Source organism: Phyllostomus hastatus, unplaced genomic scaffold (assembly GCF_019186645.2).
Source record: "Phyllostomus hastatus isolate PE091 unplaced genomic scaffold, TTU_PhHast_1.1 phas_contig_58, whole genome shotgun sequence".
In the NCBI taxonomy this organism is placed as follows: domain Eukaryota; kingdom Metazoa; phylum Chordata; class Mammalia; order Chiroptera; family Phyllostomidae; genus Phyllostomus; species Phyllostomus hastatus.
In genome coordinates, this window is record NW_025333916.1 from 29,327,105 (window position 1) to 29,346,433 (window position 19,329).

General features: G+C 38.7%; 1 protein-coding gene across 3 annotated transcripts in view; it reads right to left on the minus strand.

Annotated features, from left to right (window-relative positions):
- The window catches only part of IPO11 (importin 11), a 182,372-nt gene extending 169,045 nt beyond the window's left edge, over positions 1-13,327 (minus strand). For all 3 annotated transcript variants that reach the window (XM_045847914.1, XM_045847913.1, XM_045847916.1), the window contains exon 1: positions 13,185-13,327. The gene's annotated coding sequence lies outside the window, so the exon portion shown is untranslated. The remainder of the gene's footprint in view (positions 1-13,184) is intronic.
- Between the last annotated feature and the right edge of the window lie 6,002 nt (positions 13,328-19,329).

Here is a 19,329-nt window from a genome sequence, read left to right on the forward strand (position 1 = left end):
GTAAACAGCACTTCCCAGCACTTGACTAAAGATAATTCCATATATCTCCAAACACCCTAAGAATAAAAGACAAACAGAAAACAAATCAAATTACAAAGAGTAATTGTGTTTAGGTAGCTCCAGGGATTATGAGGATTCTTATAGTCTACATATTTTATCTTTATGTTGAAAAAAACATTTTTCAAAAGGCCAAGAATTTTCACTTTAAACCTGTTTTAAATTTCCATGGGAAAATTTGCTTCATTTCTCTTCCCTACTCCTAAAACCTCCCGACTTTTCAAGACCTTAAAATCATTGTGGATTTCTCTTGTCAAGCACATATAAAGAGATCATGGCACTATATTAAATATAGCACATTTAAGTAGGTAATGCAGTCACTAATTGTACTCTGATCATAAAAGTTCAGGAGAGAAAGCTTACAACCTTGGTCTTCAGTAACAAGAGTTCTGTCATATCCCAGATTTGTGATGCCAATGATTACCAAAACAATCTTCCTCACTCCAGAAACTCTAAGTCATGTAATCAAACAGCAGTTCAATGCAAACAGTTATCTCTAAGAAGCACTTAAGAATACCAATATTCTTATTATTTGGTGTTTATAAAAAACAATAGTTTAAAATATTTAAAAGAAAAATAGCCCTGGCTGCTGTGGCTCAGTGGATTGAGTGCTGGCCTGGGAACCAAAGGGTCGCTGGTTCCATACCCAGTCAGGGCACATGCCTGGGTTGCAGGCCAGGTGCCCAGTTGGGGGTACGCAGGAGGCGACCATACACTGATGTTTCTCTTCCTCTCTTTCTCTCTCCCTTCCCCTCTTTAAAAATAAATAAAATCTTTAAAAAATATATTTAACAGAAAAATAAAACCAACCAAAAAGTTCTAATGTGCTGATTACTTTCCTTTAAGCTTCACATATTATATAGATTTCCACCACATAAAGAAAAATAGATTTGTACTTGTTAGCAATAGAGTGTCTTTAATTTCATTTTTGTTTTAGTTATATATGTATATTTCAATATTATTTTGTATCTGTTTCAGATGTAAAGCATAGTTTAATTTCATTTCTAAGTCAGTTTCCACATCAACTTCTTTACCAGATAAGGCACTACTACATAGTTCTACCATTCCTAAGAACGTAAAAATAAATTGAGTAATCTGCAGTGCCACCTGATGGTAAGAAGTAAGTGCTACAGCCTGAAGAGTATATTCCAATGATCCTTTGACCTTCAAGGACAGAGAAAGAGAATGGAATTCTCAGTGACCACTTGGCCAGGACAGTCATCTAGAAATACGAAAATATGGAAATACGGTCCAAGAAGATAGATAAAGAAATGATGCAAAAAGAGCTCCTGAGGGAAAGAAATAAATGGGAGGGTAAAGAAAAAAGTAATACAAAAAAGATGGAATTCAAAACATGAAAATGAAAACTTCACCATAAAACAAAACATGACAAGCAAAAAATTTCCTTACACCACTGTCTCTACTTCTGTAGTTAATTACTGAATCTTTGAAAAATACTCTCTACAAAAAGACAATGTGAGATGAAGATCTGAATGTGTTTTAAGCTATCCACAAAGTAATTACGGCAGAGTTTAAGAAAATGCAGTAACATAAGCAATGCTTTATAGCATAAAGGAGCCTGAGAAAATGGAACAAGAACAGGCAGAGTAATATGAGGAAAAGAATGAAATCAACTGATGAGAAAAGACCTGCAGTATTCCACATTCAAGAAATGGACAAATATGGCCAAATACAAGCCACTGACAAAGTGACATTAGTAACTTAAAAGCTCCAATTTTCCTCCATGGAAGAACAAGTAGTGGCCAAATACTTAGACAGCAGCCTTTTAGTGGAATGTATAAGCATTATAGTATTTACCATGTGTTATTGGAACATTTCCAACAGATGGGATCGAAGAAGGTATCATTTTTTTTCAATAATAGTTAAATTCTTGCAAGTGAACTCATATCTACAGCCCAAATCTACAAAAAGAATAGCAGGCAGAGGGCATATTCTTGGGGAATTAGGAATAGGAAATATTACAGAATTGCTGAACTACCTCAGGTCAAAAGCAAACTAAAGAAAGATGATGTATCCAAGACAAAAAAGAAATAAATTTCTGTGAAGACTTCTCTATGGTAACAGAAAAGTCACTATATTAGAAAGTTTAAAGAAAGAATCATTTTATTATTTTGAGAAACTAAATTCTTAAAGCAGCTTGCCAAAAACAAAACAAATAAAAAATTAAAAACAAAAAAAAAAACAGTTTAACCGGAATCTGAACAAGCTTCTAGACAGTATTACCAGTATTACCAACAGTAGTTAGGGAGGCAGTGGGTGGACGTAAGATGAAATAAGCCAGAAAGAGAAAGGCAAATATCACATAATATCACTTACATGTGGAATCAAACAAACATAATTGAAACAGACTTACAGATACAAGAGAACAAGTGATGGAGTCAAAAATGGGGTGTTGGGGAGGAGGGTGAAATAAGGTGATGAGATTAAGAAATATTAAAGTATTAGTTACAAAATAGGCATGGGGATGTAAGGTAAAGCACAGGGAATATAGTGAATAATACTGTAATAACTATCTAAAGTGCCAGGTGGGCACTTGAATTATTGGAGGGAGCACTTTGTAACCTATGTGAATGTCTAGCCACTGTGCTGTATACCTGAAACTAATACAATAGTGTGGAATGAAAACTTTAATCAAAAAATAAAATTTAAGCCCTGGCTGGAGTAGCTCAGCGGATTGAGCACAGGCTGCGAACCAAAGTGTAGCAGGTTCGATTCCTTCCCAGCCAGGGTACATGCCTGGGTTACAGGCCATAACCCCCAGCAACCACACATTGATGTTTCTCTCTCTCTTTCTCTCCCTCTCTCCCTCCCTTTCCTCTCTAAAAATAAATAAATAAAACCTTAAAAAAATAAAAAATAAAATTTAAAAAAAAAAGCAAATAAAAATGCATACGTTATGAAGCCCTAGCCGGGTAGCTCATTTGGTTAGAAAATCATCCTGATACACCAAGGTTGGATCAAGGCACATACAAGAATCAGGCAATAAATGCATAAATAAGTAGAACAACAAACTGATGTTTCTCTCTTTCTCCCCTTCCCTCTAAAAATAAATTTTAAAAAATTTTAGAGACTTCCAGCAAGATGGAGGCATAGGTGGACGCACTGTACCTCCATGCACAACCAAGATTAGAACAACAATTTAGAGGCAGAATAACGCCCAGAACTGACAGAGAATTTATCTGAATGGAAGTCAGACAGCCAAGAAGTTGAAGTAGACCCGTTCATCCAGACCGGTAGGAGGGGCGGAGAGGAGCAGCCAGGCGTGGAGCGCGGGGCACGGAGAACAGGGAGAACTGGGCACATAAGGCAACCGGGAGCATGTAAGGCATCTGGGGCTCACAAGATCGCAGCAGGTGGACCCTGAGTACGCAAGTGGCTACTGGCAGACCCAGTGAGGCGGTGATTGTGGACCAGGGCAAAGCGCGCAACCCAGGATCCCAGAGAAGGGACTGAGGTCCCAGGAGAACAGAGCTACTGCCATTGTTCCCTCCCACCCCCGCCCCCACATACAACATCACAATCTAGAGACTGGGGTGCCCAGGCCTGGTGAACACCTAAGGCTCCGCCCCTCAGTACATAACAGACTCGACCAGACCAAAAAAAAAAAAAAAAAGAGAGAGAGAGAGACATGTCTCAAACAGAAGAATAGATCAATGCCCCAGGACTCATCATTTTAAGCAACCGAGAGATAGCCAATCTATCAGATGCACAGTTCAAAACACTGGTGATCAGGAAGCTCACAGAATTGGTTGATTTTTGAGTGCAAATTAGATGAAAAAATGCAGGCTACCATAAAAGAGATGAAGGAAGATGCACAGGGAACCAAGAGTGATGGGAAGGAAACTGGGACTCAAAACAATAGAGTGGATCAGAAGGAAGAAAAAAACAACCAAACAGGAAAGAATGGAGAAATAAGAATTCAAAAAAACGAGGAGAAGCTTAGGAACCTCCAGGACATCTTTAAACGTTCCAACATCCAAATTATAGGGGTACCAGAAGGGGAAGAGGAAAAGCAACAGATTGAACACGTATTTGAACAAATACTAAAGGAGAACTTCCCCATTCTGGCAAAGGAAATAGACTTCCAGGAAGTCCAGGAAGCTCAGAGAGCCCCAAAGAAGTTGGATCCAAGAAGAAACACACCAAGGCACATCATAATTACATTAGCCAAGGTAAAAATGAAGGAGAGAATCTTAGAAGCAGCAAGAGATAAGGGGACAGTAACCTACAAAGGAGTTCCCATCAGACTGTCAGCTGATTTCTCAAAAGAGACCTTACAGGCAAGAAGGAGCTGGAAAGAAGTATTTCAAGTCATGAAAGACAAGGACCTATATCCCAGATTACTCTATCCAGCAAAGCTCTCATTTAGAATGGAAGGGCAGATAAAGTGCTTCTCAGATAAGGTCAAGTTAAAGGAGTTCATCATCACCAAGCCCTTATTTTATGAAATGTTAAAGGGACTTATCTTAGAAAAGAAGATAAAGAAAAAACATGTATAGTAGAAGGACAGCAAACTCACAATTATTAACAACCACACCTAAAGCAAAACCAAAAGAAACTACGCAAACAACTAGACCAGAACAGAACCATAGAAATGGAGATCACATGGACGGTTAGCAACAGGGGAGTGGGAGGAGGAGAGAGGGGGAAAAGGTACAGAGAATAAGTAGCACAGATTGTAGGTAGAAAATAGATAGGGGGAGGGTAAGAATAGTATGGGAAATGCAGAAGCTAAAGAACTTGTAAGTTATGACACATGGACATGACTAAAGGGGGGATATGGGTGGGAGAGGGTGTACAGGGTGGAGGGGAGTGAAGGGGGAAATGGGACAACTGTAATAACATAATCAATAAAATATATTAAAAAAAATTTTAAATGCCTATGTTCCTTAATTTTGTCCACTGCTAAAAATTTATTCTACAGATGTACTCTTACCAATATACAAAATATATAAGCAAAAAGATGTATATTGAACCATTGTTTGAAGAGCAAAACATATAAATAGAACTTAAATATCCATAAGTTAAATAAAAGGTTAGAAATAACTAAAAAATAATAATAAGATTGACAATGAGAAGAAGGGGTTCATTAGGCAATTCTGTCTACTTCTGTGTCTGTTTTTTAAAATGGTAGCTAAGCTCTGGTTGGTGTGGCTCAGTGGATTGAGCACTGCCCTGTGAACCAAAAGGTTGCTGGTTCAATGCCCAGTCAGGGCACATGCCTGGATGGCAGGCCAGGTCCCTGGGAGGGAGAAAGCAAGAGGCAACCAACTGATGTTTCTCGCACACATCATGTTTCTCTTCCTCTTTTTCTCCCTCCCTTCCCCTCTCTCTGAAAATAAATGAATAAAATCTTTAAAATGGCAGCTAATAGACAATGATACAGAAATCATTAAAGTTGCTGTTCACATTTGACATCACCTCTGTAAATCCGTAACTAGATAGTAAAGCAACCCTTCCTCCACCCTACTGTTCTACATACTACATACTTTTATTATTACATCTATTTCCTTGTTTACTTACATCTCAGCTACAAAATCATGAACAGCTTAAAGGCAAGCATTTTTGTCTTATTCATCTATATATGCCACTACATAGTACAGTGTCAGAGATATAGCAAATGCTCAGTAAATGTTTGAAGAAGTAAACAAGCAATGATGTCACTGTGATTTCTAAGAGTGGAAAGTTAAGCTGGCTTTTAAAAAAAGGGGAAACAGAAAGAGGTCAAAGAAACAAAAACCGTGCTGGAAGAATAGGAATTACATCACAGTAAAGAAAGAAGTATTAAAATATATAATAGTAAATAGTATACTGAATAGCTGAAAAAGAAAGAAAGAAAGAAAGAAAGAAAGAAAGAAAGAAAGAAAGAAAGAAAGAAAAAATGAATGAACAGTCCATTCAGTATCTCCCTCTACTGAAATGGGGCCTATTGAGCCAAGAAAATTTAACAAGACTTTTCACTGGGAATACCTAACACCATTTGGTCTAATCCTGTGCTCTCTAATCAGCTTCCTGACATTTACTTGGTTTATCATCAAACATTTCTACCTTCATTCATTCAACAAATATTTACTGAACACCTACAAATGTCAGACATTATTCTAGGCACATGAGGTACATCAATAAACTAAAAAGACAAAAAATCCCTGCCCTTGTGGAGAGTATGCAGGCATAGCTCAGAGATTTGCAGCTTCGGTTCTCAGTCACCACCATAAAGCAAGTCATAGGCTTTTTGCTGGTAGAGGGTCTTGCTTTCAATTTGTTAAAAAGCAAGCTACTTTGAAGCTCAACAAGACAAGCTGCAATAAAACAAGGCACTCCAGCTAGAGGGTGGAGAAATGCATCGGTAAATTATGCACTACGTAAGAAGGCAGTACACAGAGCCAGGGGCAGTCATGAAAGGAGTCCTGTCCAACAAACCCAAGTGTCTGTGTCTCGCTTGGGAGTCTTTAGGGAAATGGCAGTGTCACTGTCTTGCCTGCTTGGTATACATGAGAGTCCCCAGGACTGAACACCTCCTAAGAGGAAAAGTTAAGGGTCTTATCCTAAACGATGGTAACCCTCATACCAAGACAGTGCCAGCACTGTCTAAGGCCCCAACTACTGTCACCAGCAACCTCTTTGAAATCTCTTTGGCTGAAACAAAAAAATAAACATCTGTATAAAAACTACTGAAGAACAGCAATTATGCTTATTGTTTTTAAAATTTCTTCTCTGATGTAAAACAGAAATAGGGAGGAAATCTTGATTTTACACCAGATATTGTTCTTTAAATCGGAAAGCCAGTAATAGCACAGCCTGAATTTAATAGACTATAACCAATCAAATTCATGTTTCATCAAAACCTTTTGCTAGATGTTAAGGGACCATCAGTTCTGTCCAAATATATACATCTTTGATTGGTAGTTTCCAATTACTGGTCCAGGACATCATTGTCTATAACTATGTCTTGGAAGAATCTCATAGTTTTGAGAGGTTAGCCTCAGGAGTCACTACATTTATAAAAATTACTTCATTAAAACATGTACAGGCTGTATGCCCAGTAATGTTCACACAATTAGGAATTATTCTACATTAACATGTTTTGAATCATTGAAATAATTTTTCTATCACCATGAAGCTATTACTGTCCTCTAAATAGTAAGTATGTCTAAGTTAATAATTTTATTTTACTGACCAAGAAACTATGTCCCAGAGTGGCTAAAGAGATACTGTGACTTAGGTCACAGGGCTGATGAGTGACATTTCTGGAATGTAGAATTCAAGGTTTCCATCCCAACTCTGTTGGCTACAACATTTTTCTTTTTGATCACAGTGCCGTCCACTGATATACCTCAAGTGAAATTAACTGTTTTGGGAGGTTTTGTTGTTGTGGTTGTTGTCTTGTTTTGTTTTGTTTCGTTAGCTTCAGACCTAAGAACCAAAATACAACATCAAGATTCTAGCTTATCTTCCTGATAAATTATACTATATCAGAATTGAAGGCCAAAATTCATGGAGTCGATGAAAACATCATACCCAAAGTTAACAAGGTGAAGATTAGGAGAAAAAATTTTAAATGATTGAAACAGACAAAGGATTATTATACAGAGTATACAAAAAATCCATATGAATCAGAAATACAAAAGAAAACTGGACAAAGGATATAGAAAATTCACAGATGGGAAAAGCCAAATGGTTAATAAATATTAGAAGAGATGCTATCTCACTGGTTATCAGGATTTTTTTTAAAAAATTGATATATTACTTTTAAGTCATCTGAATGGCAAAAATTACAAAGTCCACATATATTCAAGTGCTGGTAAGAATGTATGGAAATCGAATTATGCATTGCTGCTAGGAACATACACTGGTACAACAACTGTGGAAAACAATCTTGTCACTGCTAATGAGATTAAATGTGTGTGTGTCCTATGACCAGGTTATATCCTATGACCCAAAAGTTCCACACTGGGTGCTAAAACCAGAGAAACTCCTGCATAAGTAAGTGTACAAGAAGACCTGGATAAGGCCGTTCATGTTTAGTGGAATTGATACATAAAATGTATCTTGTCCTTCTTTTGCATTTGTTCCCTCTAGCTCGAAAGCTCCGCCTTCAAGTATCTGCATGTCCTCCTTTTTAACTTCAATCCAGTCTCTGCTCATGTTGTCAACTAATCAAGTAAGTCTTCCCTGACTGCACAATCTAAAATAGCTCACCCTTCAGCCCAGAATCTCTCTTGTATAGATATCCTTCTTAATTTTTACAAATAACACATTTAGCTGTTTGACATCCTCGTGTATATGTTTATTGTCCAGGCTCCCCTGATTAGAATTTAAGGTCCAGAGACCAAGGGCTTTGATTTGTTCAAAGGTGTATCACTGGAATGTAGAACAGTAACTGGCCCATATGAAAAGTGATGAATAAACAGATGTTAAATAATGAATTCCACCTTGGCCAGTGTAGCTCTGTTGGTTGGAGCGTTGACCGTAGACTGAAAGGTCGCAGGTTCAACCCCAGTGGAGGAGGCAACTGATTGCTGTTTCTCTTGCATATGGATGTTTCTCTCTCTGTCTCTCTCACCTCAACTCTCTCCCTAAGTGAATGAATGAGAGAATGAATGAATGGATGAATTCAATGACTAAATCTCAATCTCTGCTTCCAGTTGTGTAAAGGCACAAAAATAAATCCGTGTCTCTAACTTTTCAAGCCCACTCGATCTAACCTCCAGGTTATATAATATTCCAACTTTTCAGCTCTGGTAATTTGACTTGCATTCAACAATGAAACAGCTTCTACTGGCCAGGCACTACTCTGAGACATAAATAAGACACTTTGTGTTCAAGTCTAGAAAGGAAAAAAGGCAGCAATTACAATATAGTATAAGTGCTATAATAAACTGTTATGGAAGAATGTAAAAAGCCTAACGCACCATATGGAGGTTGGGGAAGGCTTCCCAGGAGGGAATAATGTAGCGTTTCTGTTAAGTAGGAGTTATCCAGAAGAGTACAATTTGGGTATCTGTCAGACAGGTGTATGTTCTAGAAGACACACAACATGTAAATATCTAAATTTTAAAAAGCATCCTAAAACTTCTGAAGAATTGTAAATAGTTCAGCATGACAGAAAAACAAGAGGCAGGAAATAGCAGAAGGTGAAAACAAAAAGCAAGCAAGGCCCAAATCATTAAGGTTCTTATTTTCTAGGCTTAGTGGTTTGGATTTTAATCTAAAACTCTACAGAGAGAAACTGCAGAACAGTGCAATCTGCCTACAGAAAAAGGAAGGGTAGAGAGAGATGGTATGGATTCTTGGAAGCAAGCAAATTATTTAGGTTTACACAAACATCCAGATAATAATGATACTCTGAACCAAGGTAGTAACCACAGGGAAAAGATAGACGAAAAAAGCAAGATTTAATAAATAATTAGATAGCTAAGCAGGGGAAAGGTAGCATATAGGATAATAATAGGGAAGAATGAAGACTCTGGGCATCTCCAAATGAGTGATGCACGTAAGAACCATAGGAAGGTGGAAGAGAAACAACTTCAGAAAGGGTGAGAAACAATTTTTGACATGAGTTTAAGGTATCTTAAGACAGCAACAATGTGTCAAAGTTGAACAGCAATATGTGCTAAAGAGACAGATTTGGGACTCCTCAAAGTAGAGAGAGCAGTTGAAGTCATCAGAGCTAAGACCATTCAAGGAGAGTGGGGAGAAGTAGAAGATAGCACCTCAAGTGAAACAAATATCCCAGCGGTCAGAGAAGACAGAATAATAAACCAAGACATAGGAGGGAAATAAGGAAACTATAGTGTGGCAGAAACATAACAGCATTTCAAAGGACAACTAGTCAAATCAAATTATTAAAAAGATTCCAGTACATTTCAAAACAAAGAGATCAATGGATCATCATCCTCACTAAATTCAGTGACTGCAGTTTATTGATAGATTTCAATATATCAGGAGAAGAAAGTAATGAGGTAGGAAAAATATAACTTTCAAGAAACTTAAGCAAATAATTAGAGATGAAACTGAAGATGAAGAGAGTATTGAAAATGACTGTGTTTAAATCCTGATGAGTTAGTGCTGGTCCACAGTATATAGGAGCTTATGGACTGAAGTGTGTTCCCCCAAAATTCATATACTGGGGCCATCACCCCAGTATCCTTAGTATTAGAGGTAAAATTTTTGAAGAAGTGATTAAGTTAAAATGAGGCCATCATCCAATAGGTGTTCTAATTAAAAAAAAAAAAATACCAGAGGTTCTAGTGTACAAAGGTATGACTATGTAAAGAGGCGGAAATGGGGTGGTCATCTGTAAATCAAGAATAAAGGCTTCAGAGGAAACCAATCCCATTGGAACCTTATGTTATACTTCCAGCCTCCTAAACTGTAAGAAAATAAATTTCTGTTAAGTCACCCAATCTGAAGTATTTTATTAATGCAGCCCTAGCAAACCAATACACTGAGGAAACATTGTCATTAAGGAGAAAAAACTCAGAGCATTTAGAGATGGACAGAAAGAGGTAGACGTTTGCAGATGAAAGAGGACAAAAAGCAATGAAGTTCTCAGTTCTCATGAAAGTCTTTCATTTCCTCTTGTCAAGTGGAAAGCAACTTTATCCAGGAAAGACTAAGGAGGAAAAGAAAAAGCAGGTTAATAACTGCCATGGGTTACCACCAAAGATTTTCACTATAATTTCACAGAAATCTTCCTTGGTGATGAAAGATGGAAGAAAAGCTGTCATGCAATGGATGGTTTCTACTATGGAGTCCATCTGTCCTTAACTTGAAGCCTCTGTACTAAATAGAGAAATCTGAAATAACATGAAAATGGAGGCGTGAACTCCCTATCCAAAAGGGAGATGGTGGAAATCTATCACTGTAAAATGCTCTTTCTTACTTCCTTCTGAAAAATAACCAAATTTCAAGGACACTACTGCACTACAACGGAGCTCTTTTTCACTGGGGTGGGGAGGGAGTATGTCAGTAGCAATCTCGACAGAAGAAGGAAAAGAAGTAGTTATTAAAGACACACAGGATTATTGGCCTGCCTGTCCATTACATGATAAATGTTTGTTGTTGAATGAATAGTTAGATGTCATTCATGAATGCTTTGGTTCAGTTTTAATAATCTGGCAGTAAATAGCAAACGAAAAGCAATGGAATGAGTCAGACCCTGGGTTTTACATCTAGATATGTGTGACCTTATACAAGTCACTAGCCCTTGTTGGGTTTTACTTTCTTCAATCAGATACATTAGGCTCTATAATCAGCATAAGATCACCTTAAATTAAAATTAATGACGCTATAATTTTTATGCATGACCTCAGTCTTCCTTACCAACCAAAGGCGTGTGTCTCAAGCTTTAAAGTACATTCCTATCATGTGGAAAGCTTGTTAAAGTGCAGATTCTGATTCAGTAGCTCTGGGGTTAAGCCTGAGACTGCAATTTTAACCAAGTCTCGGGTGATACCATATACTACACTCTGAGTAGCAAGGGTGTAGAATGCCACCGATCCAGCTCAAGCCCTACAGAGATTATAAGGGTGCCTTACCATTCCCTGAGTCACTCTGATAATAAACAATCCCCATTTGATGCACAGAAAAGGATGAACAATATTGCCAGAAATAACACAAAATTAGGAGAAGCCCAAGACTAAATACAAATACACACACCTACATCCATACAACACAAAGGTTAAAATCTATCTAATCAAACATATTATCTTCCAAAACATGAATATTTCTATTTCTGAAAAAACACGTATTTATCTTTGGAAAAATCTTTAGTGTCTCAGTCTACAAATAATCTTTTGCATTTTGGTTTAATCTGAATGCAAACACATTCACAGTATCACATAATCTAAAGATTTTTATATTACCAAATAATTTCCACATATTCATTTAGAACCTCTAATCATATTACTATAACTAAATTCTTTTTGGTGAGAATTTTCTTCTGCTTTAGGAAGTCTAACTAGGACAGAGCAGCCCAGCTGCCCTAGAGCTAAAACATATTGCCACAAAGCACTGCTATAATTAAACTGTTTCTACTATTCCCTGTGCAATCCTATCATAACCAATAGGGAAAGATTTTCACTGTAATTTCACAGAAATCTTCCTCGTGATGAAAGATGTAAGAAAAGATGTCATGCAATGGATGGCTTATACTGTAGAGTCAATTTGTCCTTAACTTGAAGCCTCTGTACTAAATAGAGAAATCTGAAATAACATGAAAATGGAGGCGTGAACTCCCTATCCAGGGGGGGATGGTGGAAATCTATGACTGTAAAATGCTCTTCCTTACTTCCTTCTGAAAAATAACAAATTTCAAGGATACTACTGCACTACAACGGAGCTCCTTCCTTTTCACTGGGGTGGGGAGGGAGTGTGTCAATAGCAATCTTGGCACCTGTAGACAATCCACTTGTCCTAGCTATTTTAATCAATCACTTTGAAATAATACTTCCCTCAATCATCATGTCACAAAACACACATATACACAACTAAAGAATAATGACGAATGCAATGGGCTTCCAACAGTTCTGCTGAATCACAAATACCCCCAAATATAAAGCTGCAGAAGTCGATGGGCTTGAGCCTTGGCGGCCATGCCCCCCAGCAATCACGTCCTCTCTGAAAATGTGTAACTTCTTCACTTGTTCATTACAGGCTAGCGAGGGTCTAATGCTTCGTTAAAGCTTTCACTGTATTACTATTAGCAGCAGTGCCATATGTGCAGTAACAATGCACAATGGTTTTGCACCAAAGAAGACCACGGTCTCTCTATCCCCCAAGGGCAAATGCAACCCCTGGCCCTCAACCGCAGCCACAACGGGCACCCTACGATCTCTTCATCTTGGCACTCAGTGTCTGCCGTCTGGCACCCGACTCCTCCAGGACCATGCTTCCCACTCCGGGATGACTGGGAGAGCCCAGAGCTCCCAGGGGTTCCTGGGGTTACGCAAAGAGCCAAGTCTGCAGGCCCTCGTCGCGCTGCAGCTATCCCTCACCTCCCTGTAGACAGACCCACGTCCCTTCTTGGCCACGCAGATCTCCGCTGCCCAACCCACTCCTTCCTTCACTCGCGTGCGCTCTGGGCTCTCAGGCCCGGGCCTCACCGCTTGGTTCCGTCCGGTATAGCCCAGCTCTCCTGCTTCGACTCCCCAACACGAAGCGGCGTCGGTTGGTCCCGCGCCCCACGCTTGCTGTCTACACGCCGCCGCCTACTGATGCCGAAAGCCGCTTCTAGGAACGCGCCATGTTCAGCGTCGCAGCTCTAAACGATGCGGACGCTCACATATTGCGTCACAGACTCCCACAGCTCTAGGAATAGGCAAAGGAATGCGACGATAGGACGACGCGGGGAAGAGGAGGGAGGGGCTTTCCCTTCGAAAATGAAGGCGCCGGATGGCTAAATCGGCAGTATGCACTTGCGCAGTATAGAAAGCCAGAGCCTGGACTCCGCGGGAGCCGTAACCATAGAAACCATAGGTCGGGGTTTCCTTTCTCTCGGAAAAGTCAATTGTCTCCTGGGTTGACTGAAGCTTGAATCACAACCATTTTCCTTTCCCTATTCTAGGTATTAGCTGCTAAACTTCATTGTTTTACGGACCCGTCTCTGCAGAGAAGAGTTATTAAAATAATCCTACTTTAACTAATTTATGTTTTAGTATCCTAAACTTGGTGGGCACTCTACTCCAAAACGATAGAAAGGGTGGACAGATTAAAAAGGAAGTCCAGTTCTCCCTGCTTCTGCTGCTAACTAGCTTAGTGACCTAAGCTTTCTTAATTTTAGAATGAAGTTGTGAGGAAATACGTCAGTGTTCACAGAGGTAATAGTAGATAACATTTATTGAGTATTTAACATGTGCCAGATACAGTTCTAAGATCTTTATATGAATCATGTATTTTAATCCTCAAGTCAACACTATGAGCTGATTTTTATTATGCTCATTTTACAGATAAAGAAACTAAAGCACAGAGATGTCAAGTAACCTGCCTAAGGTCACACAGCAAGTAAGTAGCTGTGTTAAGATTTAAAACGGGCCATCCATCATAAGTCCTGCACTATAAAAATGTTCATCACACAGGGCTGTTTTTGTTTTATATTTCATCCTAACCCCAAACATGCCTATTGGTTTTGGAAGAGATGGGAAGAGAGGGAGACAGAGAGAGGGAGAGAAACATGAGAGAGAAGCAGCCTCTCCTATGCTCTGACCCTGGATGGAACCTGCAACCTAGTCCTGTGTCCTGATCTGTAATGGAACCCACCACAGGATGGCGCCCCAACCAGCTGAGCCACACGGCCCAGGCCCACAGGCCTGATTTTAAAGTAAAAACATAAAATTTACCTAAATAACCGCCAAGAAAGGAATGATTAAATCATGCTGAATGCATATGTAATAAAATACAAATTGGCCATTAAAAATTATGTGGACATGTTTTTGTTGACATGTTAACTCATTAACAATGCATTGCAAAAAGAGGTGGTTACAAAACTGTGTTCAGGATGGTTCCCTTTTGGGAAATAAATATATGCCAAAATGTTAACAGGATTTGTCATTAGTTGGATGATATTGTGGGATTTTTTTCTTTCTTTCTTTCTTTCTTTTTTTTTTTGGCTTAATTGTATGTTCTGATTTTACTGAAAGGTAAGGTAGTACTTCTCAAATTTTAAGTGTGCATAAAATCACATGGGGATCTTTTTAAAATACACATCCTGATTCAGCTGGTGTGACGTGGGGCTTGAAATTCTTCATTTCTAATGAGATTCCAGTTAATGCCATTGTTGCTGGTCCAAAGATCACATATTGAATAACAAGGCTATAAGGAACATGTAATTAAAAAAAAAAAAGCTAAATTTGAATTAAAGTGAAGAAATTGGCCTACAAGAATAAGTTTTTTCTATTTAGGATAATGGATCCTCTGAAAAATCTAAGGAAAGCTGTAACTTAGAAAAATGCACATATGCAAAATTTGGCCTACGCAAATTTCAGGACCCAAATTAAGATTCACTTGGAGGTCCTTGCTTCAGCTACTATGAATGTATAATCTAGTCACTTACTGTGTGCAAAACAAACATGTACAACTGGATAATCTCATATTACTGCATTTCATTGTTACAGCCTCATATTCTTAGGTTCTTTGGAGAAAATGGCAAACAAACACTTAAAACAATTTAAATTAAATCATTTGATGTGTTCAGAATATATTGAAAATATTAATACAAGTATAAATTCAGTGCTTTCCTCCCAAAATGGTTGAGAATTGAGACGAGAAAGCAGAAAGCTGATGAAGCAAATGCTACATTAAAGAAACATTGGCTTCTCTCACAATATTTTATTTTTATTCATTATATCCCCTGGCACATTTAAAATGTTATTTCAAGCATGCTGTGCATGTAAATAAGCCTCTTTTCCTACCAAAGGAAATGCTATATTCTTTTTGAAGTTAAGATCATTTTATTAACAACCTAAAACTGAAAGAATGGCAATGAATCATTTGTGCACACCAAAATTGAAAAATAATTATTTTTAATTAATAAAAAATATAAACATGAACCAGAGAAGCATGAAATTATTTTTATAATTACTAAGCCATTTGTAGCTACAAAGATAACTAATACATTCCAGCATAGATTTCCAATGCTTATTTCTTAACCACAGCTCATATCCAGCATCACACAATTCCCTAGGACTCACGGCTCCATGGTGCATCCAATATTGTCTCACTTCTGAAGGCTGCTTTGGCCATCAGAAAAAAAAAGGATGAAATTCAGCCAAAATAATGTGATCCCAATTATTACAACAGTTTCCCTGTATTGATGATGGTAGTCTTCCCCATCTCTTTTCATTTCTGTAGAAATTTATCATTTGTTATCTTACTGTAGAAAGTAGTGAATCCCCCACTTTCCCTGTGAATCAGAATCTCCTAGAGGGTCTGTTAAACTGTACTGGCCAGGGTCCAATCCCACTCTGATCCATAATGTTTAAGGTGGAGCTTGGAAATGGGAATTTTTGTTACATTCTACATTACATAGTTTACTGAGGCTGCCATAACAAAATCCCCCTGACTGGGTGGTTTAAATGATAGAAATTTATTGTCTCACAGCTTTGAAGGTTAGAAATCCATGATCAAGTTGTCAGTAGAGTTAGTTTTGCCTCAGGACTCTCCTCTTAGCTTGCAGACTGTTGTTTCTCACAGTGTTCTAACATAGTCTTTCCTCTGTACACCCACACCCCAGGTGTCTCTTTGTCCAGATCTCCTCCTTTCACATGGACCAGTCATATTGAATTAGGTCACACCCTGAAGAGCTCATTTTAATTTACTCATCTCTTTAAAGATCTATCTCCAAATATAGTCACATTGTGAGGCACTTCACAATTAGGGCTTCAACCTATAAATTTTGGGGGGAACAATTCTGCAGGTGGCTCAAGGTTCATAGCTAGATAAACACCAATTTAGTCTCTGCATAAACTAAATATGTACATTTACCTCAGTGATTTATTTTATGTGGCTTAAAACATGTGACCCTTTCAGGATGATCTTGCTATTTTACTCAAAAAGAAAATTACATTTTCTGGCTGGTGTGGCTCAGTGGACTGAGTGCCAGCCTGCAAACCAAAGCATCACAGGTTAAATTCCTGGTCAGGCCATGTGCCTGGCCTACAGTCCAGGTTCCCAGTGGGGGGTGTGGGAGAAGCAACCACACATTGATGTTTCTCTCCCTCTCTCCCTCCCTCCCTTCCCCTCTCTCTAAAGATAAAGTCTTTTTCTAAAAAGTTATCATTTGGTTTCCATTCTTATTGTCAAAATTGCTTCTCCCACCCATCCTGTTGGTCTTTTTCTCCTTTGCTTTGCTTTTTTCTTCACACTTATCACCACCGGATATAATGTCTGTTTTTTATTTAATTTTTTAAATTTATTGATATTGAGAGAGATAGAGATAGACAGAGAGATAGAGAGATTTGTTGTTCCACTTATCCATGCATTTATTGATTGATTCTTGTATGAGCCCTGTCCAGGGATATAACCTGCAACCTTGGGTACTGGACGATGCTCTAACCAACTGGGTTACTCAAGCCAAGGTTATAATCTCTGCTTTTCCTCCCAGGGATATAAGCTTCACTTTATTTTGCTCATCACTGCACTTTCACTGTGTAGAACAGTGATCTGGCAAGACGAGAATGTCCTTAAGGTGATCTTGCATTCCTTCTGTGACATAAAAGGCAAAGTCTTCTGCTGAGGAACTGGAGAGATGGTAAGGAAGGAGGAATGAGAAGAATTAAGAAGGTTTAAAGATCCTTTATAGTGAACAGAAGAGGAAGATTAGAGGGAATTCAAGAAGAGGGGCTAGGCAGGGTTCGGAACCCAGATAAATATGGAGCCCATGGATGTCTCTTTACACTGCTGTGTGGTCTCCAGCAGCTCTCACAGCCTAGAGGAGCACAGTGAGAGCAAAGTGGTTAGCATAGCATTTTAGCTCCTTCACAGTAAGTCCCTGTTTACTTTACCTACTTATTCCTCAGCTATACCAAGTTTCTTTTCCTTTCTTAAACATTTTTATATCTAAGCTTTGTTAGTGCTTTTCCCTTTGAAGTCCCAACTTTCCCTTGGCTAACTTTTTTTAAAGAAAAAGGAGAAGGGAAGGGGAGAAGGAGAGAAACACCAATGTGTGAGACCTACATCAATTGGTTGCCTCTCACACGCCCCCTCGTGGGGACCCAGCCTATAACCCAGGCACAATCCACCTGAGCGACCTTTCGGGTCTCAGACTGGCACTCAATCCACTGAGCCACAAGAGCTCTTGGCTAACTTTGTCCTTTAAAGACTCAGCTCAGAAAAATAAAAACATATATATTTAAAAACCTTTTTAAAAAAAGGGAACACTGTATATAAAAAATAAAATTAAGACTGGCTCAGATATTTTATTTTGAAAATGTCAAAATAATGACAATTTCTTCACGTATTAACCATAGTGCTATGATCGTACATTTTTAAAAGCAGTCTTTGGAATATAGACCTAGGTTCAAGACGAAGCTGTCATCTTTACTGTATGATCTTCAGCAAGGTATTAAATTTGTCCTTCATTTTTTTCATCGGTCAAATGGACATAAGACCTATTTCAGAGAATTGAAAGTGTTAAATGAGATAATGTAACTAAAGCACCTGGCACCTAAGTGATGAGGAAATGTTTCTATTATTGTAATTATTTGCATGTCTCCATCTTGACAGGAGATTCTTTAAAAGCGGGGATCGTGTCATGTTCATTTTTTTATTCCTAACATTTGACACAGGGGCTGGCACACTAGATTCTCCAGAATGAAGTAGGTAGTTGAAGATGCTACTAGGGTATATGAATCTTGAGTTAAAATTACAGCAAAGAAAGACCAAGGCTTAGGAATGCACGCAATTAATTGCACAGGGAAGAGTCAGCTTTGGTAATGACAGAAAAAACGTCTTCAAGAAAAATAGGTTACACACAGAAATATTAAAAACTGAAGCCTCTACTCAGGCAGGCAAACCAGACATTGGCCTTGTACTCATGAGCTTATATGGTGGGATACACTGGCACATCACAATACGTAGTGCATACCAACTACCACATGTACTGAATTTAGGATTTTTTGTTTGTTTGTTTCTCGATGGAATAAACTTTGAGAAGAGCAGTTTCCTGTTTAACTTTGAATCTCCACCACCAAGCAGTATTTAATAAACATCTGGAGCTCAATAAAACGCTTAGGGAGAATGGCGTGGCACAAAAGGAAGTGAAGCAACTAGTAGCTATAGTGGAACTAGACACTTACTACATTCTCGGAATTACTTGCCACAACGCAAGAAGCAGAGAACTCACTCCCTTAAAGCAGCAAACACCTCGCCCCAAGCTCCTGGGTTTCCCACTCCATCGTGTGCTGGGAAACCGGAGCGAAATACGTGACAGAAAAGAACCTTCGGACATCACTGATCCCAAAACCTGGCCTGATAAAGAATCCCAAAGGTATAATCGCATTATATACCTTAAACCTCCTCTACAAACTCGACAGTACCAGACCAAAACCTAGTTAATTAACTGTGCTCAATGAGACAGGCCACACCCCATTTCCAAACTGGCTAATCCAAACTTCCAGAATTGGTATCGCGGTGTCTTCTGGGATCTGTAGGCTCCCAAAGCTCTAGCTCGTGACTACAATGCCCGGAGGCCACTGGGCTCCAAGGTGGGTCCTTTTCCTGGGGGCGGAGCCCAGAGAGAACTAGGGGCGGTTC